Source organism: Astyanax mexicanus, chromosome 12 (assembly GCF_023375975.1).
Source record: "Astyanax mexicanus isolate ESR-SI-001 chromosome 12, AstMex3_surface, whole genome shotgun sequence".
In the NCBI taxonomy this organism is placed as follows: Eukaryota; Metazoa; Chordata; class Actinopteri; order Characiformes; family Acestrorhamphidae; genus Astyanax; species Astyanax mexicanus.
In genome coordinates this window covers 49,861,796-49,876,155 of record NC_064419.1, presented here as the reverse complement: position 1 = coordinate 49,876,155, position 14,360 = coordinate 49,861,796, and the positions used below count along the sequence as shown (strand labels likewise).

The 14,360-nt window shown below is 38.4% G+C and overlaps 1 protein-coding gene across 5 annotated transcripts in view; it reads right to left on the bottom strand.

The window, feature by feature from the left end:
- Positions 1 to 14,360, bottom strand: part of celsr3 (cadherin, EGF LAG seven-pass G-type receptor 3) — a 118,844-nt gene that overhangs the window by 68,490 nt on the left and 35,994 nt on the right. The window lies entirely within an intron of this gene.

Genomic DNA, 14,360 nt, shown 5'->3' with positions numbered 1-14,360 from the left:
GGGCTTTTATGGCAAATCGAACGGCTGAGTTATAAAGTACATCAAGTTTCTGGAGAAGGTTTTTGCTTGCAGATCTGAAAACGACATCGCTGTAATCAAACATCGGCAGAATAGTCTTTTGGACTAGGGTCAATGTGGTAGAGCTACTTAAGGCGGAGCGGGTTCTGTAGAAGGTAGAGGTCCCGCGCATCACCTCCACTCTGAACATGAAGGATCTCCCACTGTTCTGCTCTACTGCGGCCGGCAGCAGCTGAGCATGTAGCGCTAACGCTAACCTGCAGTTTGCTATGCTAAATCTCATTTAGTCTGACTGGTTGAACGTCTGTCTGTCTGATTCCTGTCTGTGTATCTGTCTATCCCCCTGCTATCTGATGGTGTTTTTTTCTGTCTGCCACTCTTTTTTATCCCTCTGTCTTTGTTTGTCTGTCTGCTTGTCCGTCTTGCTGTCTAACTTTCACTCTGATGATCTATCTGTCGCTCTATCTTCCTCACGATCTATCTGTCTGTCTCTCTGTCTGTCGTTTATCTGTCCTGCAGACTGCAGCCTCAGGCTGAACACTCTAAAATAATCTGATCTTAGTAGAAACTTATTCTGTTTTTTTTACTTAAATATGCATGTTTTATATGGCATCATTTTGCAAATTACAGTTTTCCAGTTTTAAAGCGGAAGAGTACTAAAATAATGGACATTATGTAAATTATTCTGTAGTTTATCAACATCACTACCAGAGGTGGGCGATACCAGAGATTTTGGTAAACGATCCGATACCAAGTAAATGCAAGGTCAATATTGCCCAATATTGATATATCGATCCCGATCTTTAAGCTTTAATATTTAAGCTTAAACATTAACAAAACAAAGTTTGTCTTAATTCTTTTTTGAAGTAGAAAAGAAGAAACCACAATACAAAAATAAAATAAAACATTCTCCCCTCACTGGACATCTTTTCTAGTTCTTTCTTTCTTTTCTTTCAAATAAAAATGTTATTAGTAAAAACAATAAAAAATAAAGAATTTTCGGGAGAGAAAAAAAGCTTGAGTATCGATCAATATCAATATCAGCATTGGTATCGATATTATCAATATTTGGATCGATCAACATCACTACTACAGTGTTAGCATCACAGCTACCAGCCTCATCCAACATCACTACTACAGTGTTAGCACCACAGCTACCAGCCTCATCCAACATCACTACTACAGTGTTAGCATCACAGCTACCAGCCTCATCCAACATCACTACTACAGTGTTAGCACCACAGCTACCAGCCTCATCCAACATCACTACTACAGTGTTAGCACCACAGCTACCAGCCTCATCCAACATCACTACTACAGTGTTAGCACCACAGCTACCAGCCTCATCCAACATCACTACTACAGTGTTAGCACCACAGCTACCAGCCTCATCCAACATCACTACTACAGTGTTAGCACCACAGCTACCAGCCTCATCCAACATCAATACTACCGCGTTAGCACCACAGCTACCAGCCTCATCCAACATAATGCTGCATTAGCATGCCAGCTACCACAGCTTTAATACACAGCCATAATAAAACACGTTTATTTAATGTAAATATATTCAAAATTATAAGATGAATATATCAGTCCGCTCCGGTTTCAGACTGTGTTTCTGTCTGTGAGTCTGTCTGCCTTAAGCATGTTTCTCCGGTGTGTGTGTGTGGTGTGTGTGTGTGTGTGTGTGGTGTGTGTGGTGTGTGTGTGTGTGTGTGTGAGAGGGGAATTCTGCGCTGGGAGAATTTGGGAATTTCGAGGATGTGAATCGGATCCTCAGGCTCTGTAACCCCGTGCCAAACGCTGTCGGAGCGCTGGCACAGAGCGGGCATAACACACACTTACCAAACCTCTGCCAACCGTTACTGTAAATAAATCACACACACACACACAAACACACACTATACACACACTATACACACTCACGCATGTGCAGCAATCCCCCTACAGTGAAAGTGTAAAATCTCGGCCTGAGTTTAGCCCCTCCCCCTACACACACTCTCTTTGACCCCAACATACATGCACTCACACACACTATACGCACACACACACACACACACACACACATACATACATACACATGCTGATGCGCACAAACACAAAATCCTCCCTTCAGGTCTGGGAGCCTTCTGCCAGCTGGTCCAGTAAAGCGTGCACACACACACACACACACACACACACACACACACACACACTCACACACACACACACACACACACAAAATTCAGCTTCAGGACAGACAGGGAGAAAAACATGGACAGACACACAAAACACACACAAGTGCCAACACCATTTACACTTACCCCAGGACAAAACACACACACACACACACACACACACACACACCAGACACAGAATTATTTTAAATGCAGTATCTTCCTGTTTTCTATTCATCCATTCTATTCAGCAATCCAGAGAACACAGTTTCTACCAGTTTACATATATATATAACACACACCTGACATTAGACACAGTGCCGACAGACCCATGTTAGTTTATCTGTTACTCCAGAGAGTCCTATTCTATTGGCAGTACTTCTCTACTACATGGTTTAGACAAGTTGTGTGTGTGTTTCAGAAACACTAATCTGAGTTTCTTTGATTTTACCAAATTTAAAACCTCTGAAATATAATCAAGAGGAAGATGAATGATCACAAACCATCAAACCACCAAACTGAACTGCTTGAATTTTTACACCAGGAGTAAAGCAGCATAAAGTTATCCAAAAGCAGTGTGTAAGACTGGTGGAGGAGAACATGATGCCAAGATGCATGAAAAAAAAAACTGTGATTAAAAACCAACCAGGGTTATTCCACCAAATATTGATTATTTCTGAACTCTTAAAACTTTATGAATATGAACTTGTTTTCTTTGCATTATTTGAGGTCTGAAAGCTCTGCATCTTTTTTGTTATTTCAGCCATTTCTCATTTTCTGTAAATAAATGCTCTAAATGAGAATATTTTTATTTGGAATTTGGGAGAAATGTTGTCTGTAGTTTATAGAATAAAACAACAATGTTCATTTTACTCAGAAACTGAAGTGTTCTCTTCATTTTTTACAGAGCTGTATCGTCGCTGTCCAATCTCAAGTATCTCAATTTTTATCGATTTTTAGTTTACTACATAATTTGAACACACTAATTGTCCCTTACATTGTGTCAAAATTTATTGTTGAACAGACCAATAATAATGCTTCAAAATGACCTGAAATAAACTCTTTTTACATTGACTTTCATTAAAAGATTACAAGTTTTTTTCTCTCTCATGTAATGTTGGTGTTTTGGAGATACTTGTCTTTTATTGGACAGCAACAATACACTGTAGGTGTAACTTGATTAATTTTCAATTTACACAGGTGTGGGTATTCCATTTGGATAATCTTGGTCATTAGTCATTAAATTAGAGTCATTATTTCATTGGGTTTTATCAGTTTTAGGGTTGGATTAATGATTAATATACGGATAGAGGGATAAAAAAAGAGCAGAATGACTCCTCATGATGCATCTTCTAGAAAAGCAAAAACCGCAGGATAAAAGTTCTTATCTTTGATGAATAGCACACCTCCGTTCTCCCACAGCGTTCAGAGATCCAGAAATTGCGCTGATAAATCACTTTTACCACCGTTATTCAGCTCAAAGACATACAGTTTGCTACTCTATGCGGAGTCTATGTATATATATATATATATATATATGTCTATGGAATTATCAGTACAGTAATGGCGGCGCTCTGAGCTTAATCTAGTAGCGTTGTAGGATGTAAACAGTGTTTTTAATGAGCTTCTTCTGCACTTTTTAAGTTATTAATGCCTCATTTTAAATGTCAGGGCTCTCTGGATTCTAGTAAGGAGGTGTGGAGCTACTTTGAGCTGGATAACGGTGTAAAAAGTGATTTATCAGGGTAAATTATGCCCCGTATCTCCCAGTCTGAAGGGTGTTTGTTGGAGAAACTGTTAAAATTTCTGGATCTCTGAACGCTGTGGGAGAACGGAGGTGAGCTATTCATCAAAGATAAGAACTTTTTATCATGTTTTACTACAACTAAAGTACTTTGTACAACTTTAAGTTTGGCCATGTGCCAGATATTTTCAGTCATTACATGGCCACGAAAAAAAAAAAATCAGTTTTGTAAAATGAAGTGTAACAGGATGGAGCTACATAATTTATATTTACACAGGTGTAGGTATTCCATATAGATAATCTCAGTCATTACTCATTAAATTACAGTCACTATTTTATTGGCTTTTGGGTTTATCAGTTTTTGGGTTGGATTAATGATTAATGATTAATATGAATACGGATAGAAGGATAAAAAAGAGAGTATAATGATTCTTCATGATGCATCTTCCAGAAAAGCAAAAACCGCAGGAGTCTGTTAGAGTGAGAGAGTTCTGGTGTAAAAACTGCAGGAGGAGAGATGTTCTAAAAATACACCAAGAAACTAGAAACCAAGGTGCACCATGGGACTGAGAGAGAGAGAGAGAAACAGAGAGAGAGATCAGCCACAGGAAACTCCCAAAAATAATCCAATAAAATAATGCACCAGACTGAGCTCAGCACTCACTCGCTGCACGGCGGCGGCGGCGGCTCTGAGGCGGAGTGTGTGGATTAGCGAGTGACTCACTCTATTGGCTGCTGCTTCTCCCCAGTATGTGTTTTATACGTGTAGAATTATACGTATATATTGTATGTATGTATATTGGCAAAAAAGCACAATATAAGAGTAATCGTAAATAAGTAAGTAAGAAACAAGCAGGTGGTCATAATGTTATGCTTGCTAGGTGTATGCCAATGTCATATAAATAAAATAAATTGAGAATCAAAAATGAGAAATATGGAATCACAAACGAGACACTCTAATCATCTTCAGCGATGAATCCAGGTTCTGTTTCAGATCTGATGATGGTCAGGATTGAGTTTAGAGTCTCGTGGTGAGCAGCGCTTCAATCCTGCCTTTACTGTGGAGCAACACACCGCCCTTATACACAACTACTGGTGTGATTCATTGATTAATTAATTGATTAATTGATTGATGATCTGAGGAGCAGAATCTCATTCAGTGACAGTCAGTCACCCCTAGTAGTGATAGGAGGAACACTAACAGTGATCTCAGTGAACTGAGCAGAACATCCTGCAGACTAGAGCTTAGACCAGGGGTCGGCCATTTATTTGTAAAATGAAGTGTAATGGGATGGAGTGCTGCTACAGACTAGTGGCTCTGCAGCCCAGAGGGTTGTTGAACCCAATTGCAGAACCGTTGATCTCAAAGCAGGTAAACCCAAGAAGAAAGGAAAAATAAATAAATAAATAAAACACATCGCTCCTCATGCGGGATCGAACCGGCCGGGAAAAAACACCCTTATAAGGAGAACGGGTGGAAAAACGAGAACAGGCGGAAACTAAAATCACGACGAGAGTGACAGAGAGAGAGAGAGACAGGCAGGGAATGTAAACAAAAACTCACCAGAGAAGCTTTTTATTTATTTATTTATTTTTTATTATCGTTCATTATAGTTCAAACAACCTCATGGGCCAGATGTTTCACGCCTGCAGGCCAATTGCCGACTCCTGGCTTAGAATCTCTGCCCAAACCCAACCCAACCCTAGGCCCAATCAGAACTCGGGCTGGGTCAGGCCGAGATTACCCACTTTCCTTTCCTTTCACTTTCCTTGGGCCAAGTCGGTTTGGGCCCAAGAAAATGGCCTGTGATGTAGGAGTATGTTTTTTAATGCTATTTTATTTTATATAAAGCTATGGCGTGGAAATCACAATATAGCAAAGTAACAAATCAAACTGATTAAAAAAAAAACACACAGCACAAGTTAAGAACATTATATTCACACAGCACACGTGAGCTCCTACACTTGCAGCGCTGTGTGTAGCTTTTCTTGAATAAAAGGACTACGCTTCTTCAGTGTTGCAATGTTCATTAACATCATTCTGAACAGATTTTGCTCATTTAAACATCCCGAAAAGCTCAGTTTTAATGATCTACTTACTAAAAAAATGTAAGGTTTAAATCAGGCTTAAGCTTATAATGACATTTTATGGGGCGGATCAGGTCAGGTTCGGGCACAATGTGAACAGGCTCAGATTTTTTGCAAAAGTTTGCAGGAAATCCTGTGATGAAGTGCAATAAGAGCATCAGCACAACGGAGAGCACCATCTGAGGAGATACGTTCTGTCAATATAGCCCACCGTGCTCCGCAAAACCAGCAAGCTGATTGGCTGTTTCTCCTGAGAGAAAATGGTTTTGTGCCTTTCATTTGGCGCCCCCTTTTGTGCAGCGCCCTTATGCGTAGCACAGGCTGCATACCCCCTTTTTAAGTTGTATATCTGGCTGCATTTTGGCTCCAGTGGAAACAATAAACGGTAACAGAGTGACCAACAAGACACAAACCATATATAAATACTGTAAGTAAATCCTACACCTGACTGTTTCATAGGCAGCTGTACTAATCCCTTAGCTCTGTACTGTATTTAAAAACATGTTCTGTCTCTGTTTTATGAAGTGAATTTTGTGCCAAAAGTTTTACGTAAAAAAATAAAATCCACAATCAAAATTTTAAGAATCAAAAGTAAAACATGTATGTTGCAAATTCAAAAGAGAAAAAATATATATCAAATATATATATTTAAATATACTTGGTTATTTTATTATTCTTTGCACTTATTTGAAAATTATTTTAGTTTGGATTTTGCCAGTCTTTGCTTTCATTTTTGGATTTTTTTGGATTTTCTGTGGATTTTCTGTGGATTTTGCTGCTAAAGACTAGGTCATCTGGTCAGTGAGTTAGTGGGTTAGCTAAGCTAGTTAGGTTACCTAGTCAGTGAGTTAGCTAGTTAACCTAGGTTATCTGGTCAGCGAGTTAGCTAGCTACTTAACCTAGGTCATCTGGTCAGTGAGTTAGCTAGCTACTTAACCTAGGTCATCTGGTCAGTGAGCTAGTGGGTTAGCTAAGCTAGTTATTATGCCCCAGGGTAAAGCCAAGTAAGTGCTGGTTAAGGTTAAGTAGCTAGCTCACTGACTAGGTAACCTAACTAGCTTAGCTAACCCACTAACTCACTGACCAGATGACCTAGGTAAACTAGCTAACTCACTGACTAGGTAGGTTAGTGTTCACTAACTAACTAGTATAATTTAAGCATGGATATTTAGCACACCCCGCTAACATGAGCATCTTAATAGAGTTAAACACTTACTTAAAAAAGAAATATAACATTAAACATAACGTCTGTATGAAATTTAATTGGAAAAGTACCTGCTGGTGCTGCTGTGAGCTGAACCCCGTTCGCTCTGCCTTGTTTGGAAGAGCGCTTGAAGCTGGCGGGGTGGGCGTGGTCTGTCTCAGACGAGGGTTCAGGGTAGGTGACCAATAGAGATTAAAGGGGAACGCCTTCTTCTAAGCCCCGCCCACCCGTGAAAAGTGTGCCAAAAATCAGAACCAAAAAAATGAAGCAGAAGCAAAGGAGAGATTCCAGAAGCAAAAGTCTTTAGCAGCAAAATCCACAGAAAATCCAAAAAAATCCAAAAAAATCCAAAAATGAAAGCAAAGACTGGCAAAATCCAAACTAAAATAATTTTCAAATAAGTGCAAAGAATAATAAAATAACCAAGTATATTTAAATATATATATTTGATATATATTTTTTCTCTTTTGAATTTGCAACATACATGTTTTACTTTTGTTTCTTAAAATTTTGATTGTGGATTTTATTTTTTTACGTAAAACTTTTGGCACAAAATTCACTCCATACTGTTTCACTTCAAGCATAGTCTTAATATGACTGGTTATGGTTCTGAATAGTTAAATTACAAGAGATTTAGGAGAAAAAACACAAACCATAGTCTTAATATGACTGGTTGTGGTTTGCACTTATTGTTTGCTCTATATAAGATCTAGAAAAGTTTTATTTTTATTTTTTAATCTTATTTTTATTTCTATTTCTTATAGAATCAATGTGTGAGAGAAACCAGTCTGTTAAGTTTGCATTATATGATTTTGTCAAATAAAACTCTAGTTTTTAAGGCATTTTTCATTTTTGAGGTTTTCTTTAAAATTTTATTTTTAAATCTCGTCTCGTCTCGTCTCGTTCTCGTGAACCCAGTATCGTGTCTCGTCTCGTGATATTAGTGTCTCGTCACACCTAGATAGCAGCATTTTCCAGCAGGATAATAACCGTCTCAATCTCATCTTATATCCAGGACAGAGGAAATAACAGAGTCTAAACTACAGACTCATTTTCACTGTTTTAACCAGTTTTACCCAATACACACACACAGCGACTTCCTGATGTGATACTTTAAGGATAGAATTTGTTGGAAAGGAATAAGAGACATGGATGAACAGAGAGAGCTAGAGAAAGTGATGGGGAAGAATAGAGAGATAGAGAGAATAACAGAGAGAGAGAGAGAGAAAGAGAGGGAGATCTACTCTTGTCTCGCTGACAGACACAAAGCAATTACTCTGAAACATTTCACTCTGACTGCTCCTCTTCACAAAGCACTTAGACCCACACACACACACACACACTACACACACACACTCTACACACACACACACTACACACACACGTGCAGACACGTACGCTGAATATATAAGTACACTTTCACACAAACCGGCGTCTCTAAAGGCAACAGCAATCCGTCCAAAATAACATCCATTCTGAAAAGAGTCGTATTTATAGAACCACCACACACACACACACACACACACACACACACACACCAACACACACACACACACACAGACACACACAAAACTCCCACTGGCACAAATGCACTCACATACCCTGACATACAAATAAGCTCAACACATCACTAATACCAGCAGCTCAGTCAGTCAGAAACAGCACTGTACCACTCCCACTAAAATAGCATTACCTGCTCTCACACACACACACACACACACACCTCTTAAAAGGTTAGAGCTCTACCCCTTAAAAAAAAACCCTTATGCCAAAAGTCATGGGACAGCAGTATGTCAATGGATCGTGAAGTGTTACCTCAAGGAACGACTAGCCTGGGTTAAATACACTGTATATATACAATATATAACCTTATTTAACCTTAAATCTAATAAAATAAAGTAGCTTAAACATTAGCTTAAATTAATAGATTTTAAAGTTCATGGTCAATTTCAGCTGATACTAGTAGAGCACTCAGCATCACTTGGTCCTTTTTACCAAAATATATAATAATAAATACATCAGCAAATATCGGTTTAATGCAGACGATTCAGAAAAAAACAAAAAAACAATGATCATCCGATACGAATGATACGATATAATTCCAATATAAGAGCTCAAAGTGGTCCAGTAGTCTAAAACTCTGCTACTATGATCGAGAGATCGCTTGTTTGAATCCCAGTCATGCAGCTTGCCATCAGCTGCCGGAGTCCTGAGAGAGCACACACAGTTGGTCTTGCTCTCTGTGAGTGGGTACAGTACAGTAGATGGCGCTCTTTCTTTCCCCTCATCACTCCTAGGGTGATGTGGATCGGCATGGATGCATTTCTCCAGGTGGACGGTGGTTTCCGGTTGAGAGTATGCTGTGTGTGATTGGATGCCGCTTCTCTAACTGTCCTTGAGTGCTTTAAGTGGCAAAAAGGCACTATATACAGTAAGTGTATAAGTGTATAAGCAAGTAAGAAACAAGGAAGTGGTCATAATGTTATGTTTGCTAGGTGTATACTAATGTCATATAAATAAAATAAACTGAGAATCAAAAATGAGAAATACGTGGACAGGAGGGTTTCTTATCATAGCAGTGATGGTGAAAACTCTTTTATTATGTATTAATAAATATAATATTATCAGGCACCTCTGGAACACAGCTGTATTATTAATACTCATTTTGCAGGACGGATTATTGGTGAAATTGTATTATTTGAAAGTAATAATGTTGCGTGGCGCTGTTTTCCCCAAACAGCCTGGAGGAAAACATTCACTCAGCGAGATTCAGAAACTTACAAAACCGAAGTGACTGGAAATATTGTGAAGTGAATTAGAGACGGAGGAGGAGGTGATAAACTGAGAGAAGTAATAAAAATAGAGGGAGAGGACAACTGAGGAGGTGTTTATAAGGAGGACAAGAGGGTCAAAAATCAGTGAAATTAATGAGAGAAAGAGAGAGAGAAAACACTATAATGTATGTAGTATTTATTTTGCCTATTTCTAATAGGTATTCTGTAAAAAATGCTCTTATACATCAAATAATGCATAGTTAATATAGAAACAACAACACTAATGTTTTAAGAGTTCAGATTTTTAATCACAGTTTTTTTCATGCATCTTGGCATCATGTTCTCCTCCACCAGTCTTACACACTGCTTTTGGATAACTTTATGCTGCTTTACTCCTGGTGCAAAAATTCAAGCAGTTCAGTTTGGTGGTTTGATGGTTTGTGATCATCCATCTTCCTCTTGATTATATTCCAGAGATTTTTAATGCAAACAAATGCTCTAAATGACAATAGATTTATTTGGAGTTGTTGTCAGTAGCAGTGGAATAAGATCACCCAAAAGCAGTGTGTAAGACTGGTGGAGGAGAACATGATGCCAAGATGCATGAAAAAAAACTGTGATTAAAAACCAACCAGGGTTATTCCACCAAATATTGATTTCTGAAGTTGTTTGAGATCAGAAAGCACTGACAATTTTTCTTATTTCAGCCATTTCTAATTTTCTGCAAATTAATGCTCTAAATAACAATATTTTTATTGGGATTTTTATATACCTATAAACAGCAATGGAAATAGAAAGGAATCATTTGAAGTGCTCTCTTCTTTTTTTCATGTAATCTAAATGCACATGAGAGAGAAACAGAGAGAGAGAGAGAGAGAGAGAGGGAGAGCAGGCAGTGTGTAAGAAAGGATGAAAAGGACAAAGAGGAAGAGTAAAAGGCGCTGACGGAAGGAGAGAGATAGAGAGATGGAAATGATAAGCGGAGGAGGGGTGAAACGAGGAGAGAGTGAATACAGAGAGAGAGAGAGAGAGAGAATAGGAAGGAGGAAGGATGGAGGTGGGAGGGGGGGCAGGTGGGGGTTCCCCTGAGGGTCGTACCATGTGTGAGGGAAACGGGGGTTTTTAGCCTGGGGGGGGGAGTCGGGACTTTGATGAATTAAACATCCTCTGAATGAGGAGAGAGAATACATTACACTATACACACGCCGGGGGACACTGGATGGGGGAGCGGATAGAGGGATGGGGGACAGGTACAGGAAGAGTGAACCAGCGAAGGAGTGGAAAGAGAGAACGAGAGAAGTGCTGCTGAAAATATCAGAAATGTGTTTAAATCTATATTTTTGTCACAAAACATATTAATAATGAAATTGAAAATTTCTATTTACATTGCTAAACGTTTTTTTATATTATTTTCCAGATTTTTGGTTATATGTTTTTAGTTGGCAATTTGTTTTACTTATTAAATATTTTTTTGTAGTCAGATATTTTTGGTTGCCAAATATTTTCGGTTATGAAATATTTACCATAACCAAATATTTTCAGATGCCACAAATTTTTAGTTACCAAATATTTTTGCTTATAAATTTTTTTGGTTTTCAAATATTTTTATTTTCAGTTACAAAATATTTTCTGTTGGCACATATTTCAGTTACCAAATATGTTTGGTTATCAAATTATGAAATATTGATGAAAAATTATGAAGTATTTTCGGTTGCCAAATATTTTCAGCTAACAAATATTTTCACTTATCAAATATTTTCAGTTTCTAACTATTTTCGGTTATGAAATATTTTCGGTTGCCAAATATTTTCACTTATCAAATTTTTCAGATTCCAAATATTTTCAGTTACCAAATATTTTTGGTTGCCACATATTTTCGGTTTGCCACTCAGTACTTGCATTGCAGATGTTTTAAAAGTTATATTTTACTGTAATCTTTGTGTTATTTTAAAAATACGATAAAAACCTGGACTGATTCTAAGATCTGATTCAGTGTTTAATGGTTTAATATGAGTAACAGTGTGACCCTGAAGATCCTGAAGATGATGCTGAAGATGATCCTGAAGATGATGCTGAGGGGACTGTAATGTTGTATTTATTGATGAGGCTGCAGGGTGAGGGCTGTTGTCTGGAACAGACAGTAATAATGGATATAAAACACGATGTTCATAAACCACAAACACCATCAATCAATACGGTTACGTAACTCCAGCTTCTCCAGTGTTCTGCTCTTCTGCTCACTCTGCCCTTCAGACTGTGAGAAGTTACAGGAGTTAAGAGCTTTTTCTTCTATAAACTTCTATAAAATTCACATTTAGGGAATAAAAGTTTTTGCAGTCGATAAAGAATGCAGGAAAGTATTTGAGAGAAAGTGTTGAACAGATAAAAGAGTGCAGATAAAGAGAGACAGAATTGGTCCTATTTTATCGATCTATAGCAGCTGGATTTAGAGAGTGTCAGTGTGTCTTTGCTATCATAATGACGGGAAAAGTACACCTTGCGCGACTTGAAACATAAAGAAAAAGTCATGCACTAATTCTCTTAATTAATGATGGATGTGGTTAATTTTGGGCGTAACATGAAATAAACCAATCAGAGTGTCTCTTGCTCATCATTCTCTTTAAGAGTAGATCAGCTGAGCTCTGACTTTGGTGGATTGCTATTGTAACGGTGCAGCTACCTGGACGTGTCCAACAAACTCTTCTCAGCAGAGGAAACTGAGCTGCTGGTTGACGCTGTGAAGGAGCTCCCGCAGCTCATTTACGGGAACAGCAATGTTATTTTATTTACTATTCTGTTTATTGTTGATGTAAAAGTTGGGTTTGTGCTGCTGTGTGTTCATGTGTGTGTAATAAGTGGGGGTGTACGCTCGGCTCGGCACGGCGCCTGTGTTACCGAGATAGCGATGAACGTCTGACTGTTGGCGTCTGTCTAGGTTGTATTCAGTCAGTGGAGCTCCTGTGTTTTCTGTTACCAAGATAAACAAGATAAAACTCCAGAAATGTACCTGAACACACCTCATTTCCAGAACACCACGCCCATCAGTGTAGATATATTCAGAAGATCTGCTGCTGTTTAAACCAGGCAGGAGGAAAGAGTGGAAATACAGTGTTTGTGGGGGGATAAGATAGCAATGAGCATTGCAACGCATCTTGTGCTTTGTGTAAGAAAAAGTGCTAAGAGATGCAGCCGGTGGAGCGAAAGAGAGAGAGAGAGAGAGAGCTTGTCTCTTCTGTTGTATTCTTGGCAGGAACACAGAACAGTATATTGCTTTACTGCATTTGCCAGAGCTTGATGTTGCACACACACACACACACACACACTTCAAGTAAGACGAGCAGATTCTCCAGTGGGGGGTGAGTTCTCAGCCGAGTGCATCATTTGGGCCGAGCAACAAACCTGCTGGACCAAGACCAGGAAGATTATAACAAACCTCAACCATCACAACATTCACTCTAAATGCAAACAGAGAGGATGAGGAACTGCTTCTTCCCACAGGCTGTTTGGGTTCTTAACCAGAACAGTATCGAGCTTTCAAACCTGATTTGTTGGGTCAAACCAAAAGAAAGTTGAGGCAGGCTATCATCACCCTTTAAAAAGAATCTGAGAGGAATCTGTTTCACTCATTCTGCTGCAGGACAGACCTGCACTCCAAGAATAGAGACGCATTCTGACAGAGAGGCACAATTCAGCACAACACCTGGACACACCCTTCTACAAACCAATCAGTGTCGAGTTTAAGTACAGGCTGCGCACACATAGGGTTCAACAGAATACTATGCAACACACACATAAACTTTTGGTTGTAACAATGCCTGATATCTCTATTTTATCTTCATATTTTTTGTATATTCTTATATGCAACTTATTTTCACATGACTGGTCATATTCAGCTCTGGAAAAAAAAATAAGATTTCACTTAAAAATGATGAGTTTCTTTGATTTTACCAAATTGAAAACCTCTGGAATATAATCAAGAGGAAGATGGATGATCACAAACCATCAAACCACCAAACTGAACTGCTTGAATTTTTACACCAGGAGTAAAGCAGCATAAAGTTATCCAAAAGCAGTGTGTAAGACTGGTGGAGGAGAACATGATGACAAGATGCATGAAAAAAAAACTGTGATTAAAAACCACCAGGGTTATTCCACCAAATATTGATGATTTATAACAGCTGTGCTGAACTCATCAAGAGTTAATTACTTGAATTTCTTGTCTCTTAATAAAGTGTTTGAGAGCATCAGTTAAAGTAAAGTAGTGAAGAGGTAGAGTTACAGGTATACAGTGAATAGTGAATATTTGAGGAATGTTCTAATCCAGATTATGAGAAGAAAGAACTAAATAAATAGTAAAAGAGAAAATGAAGGTCAGT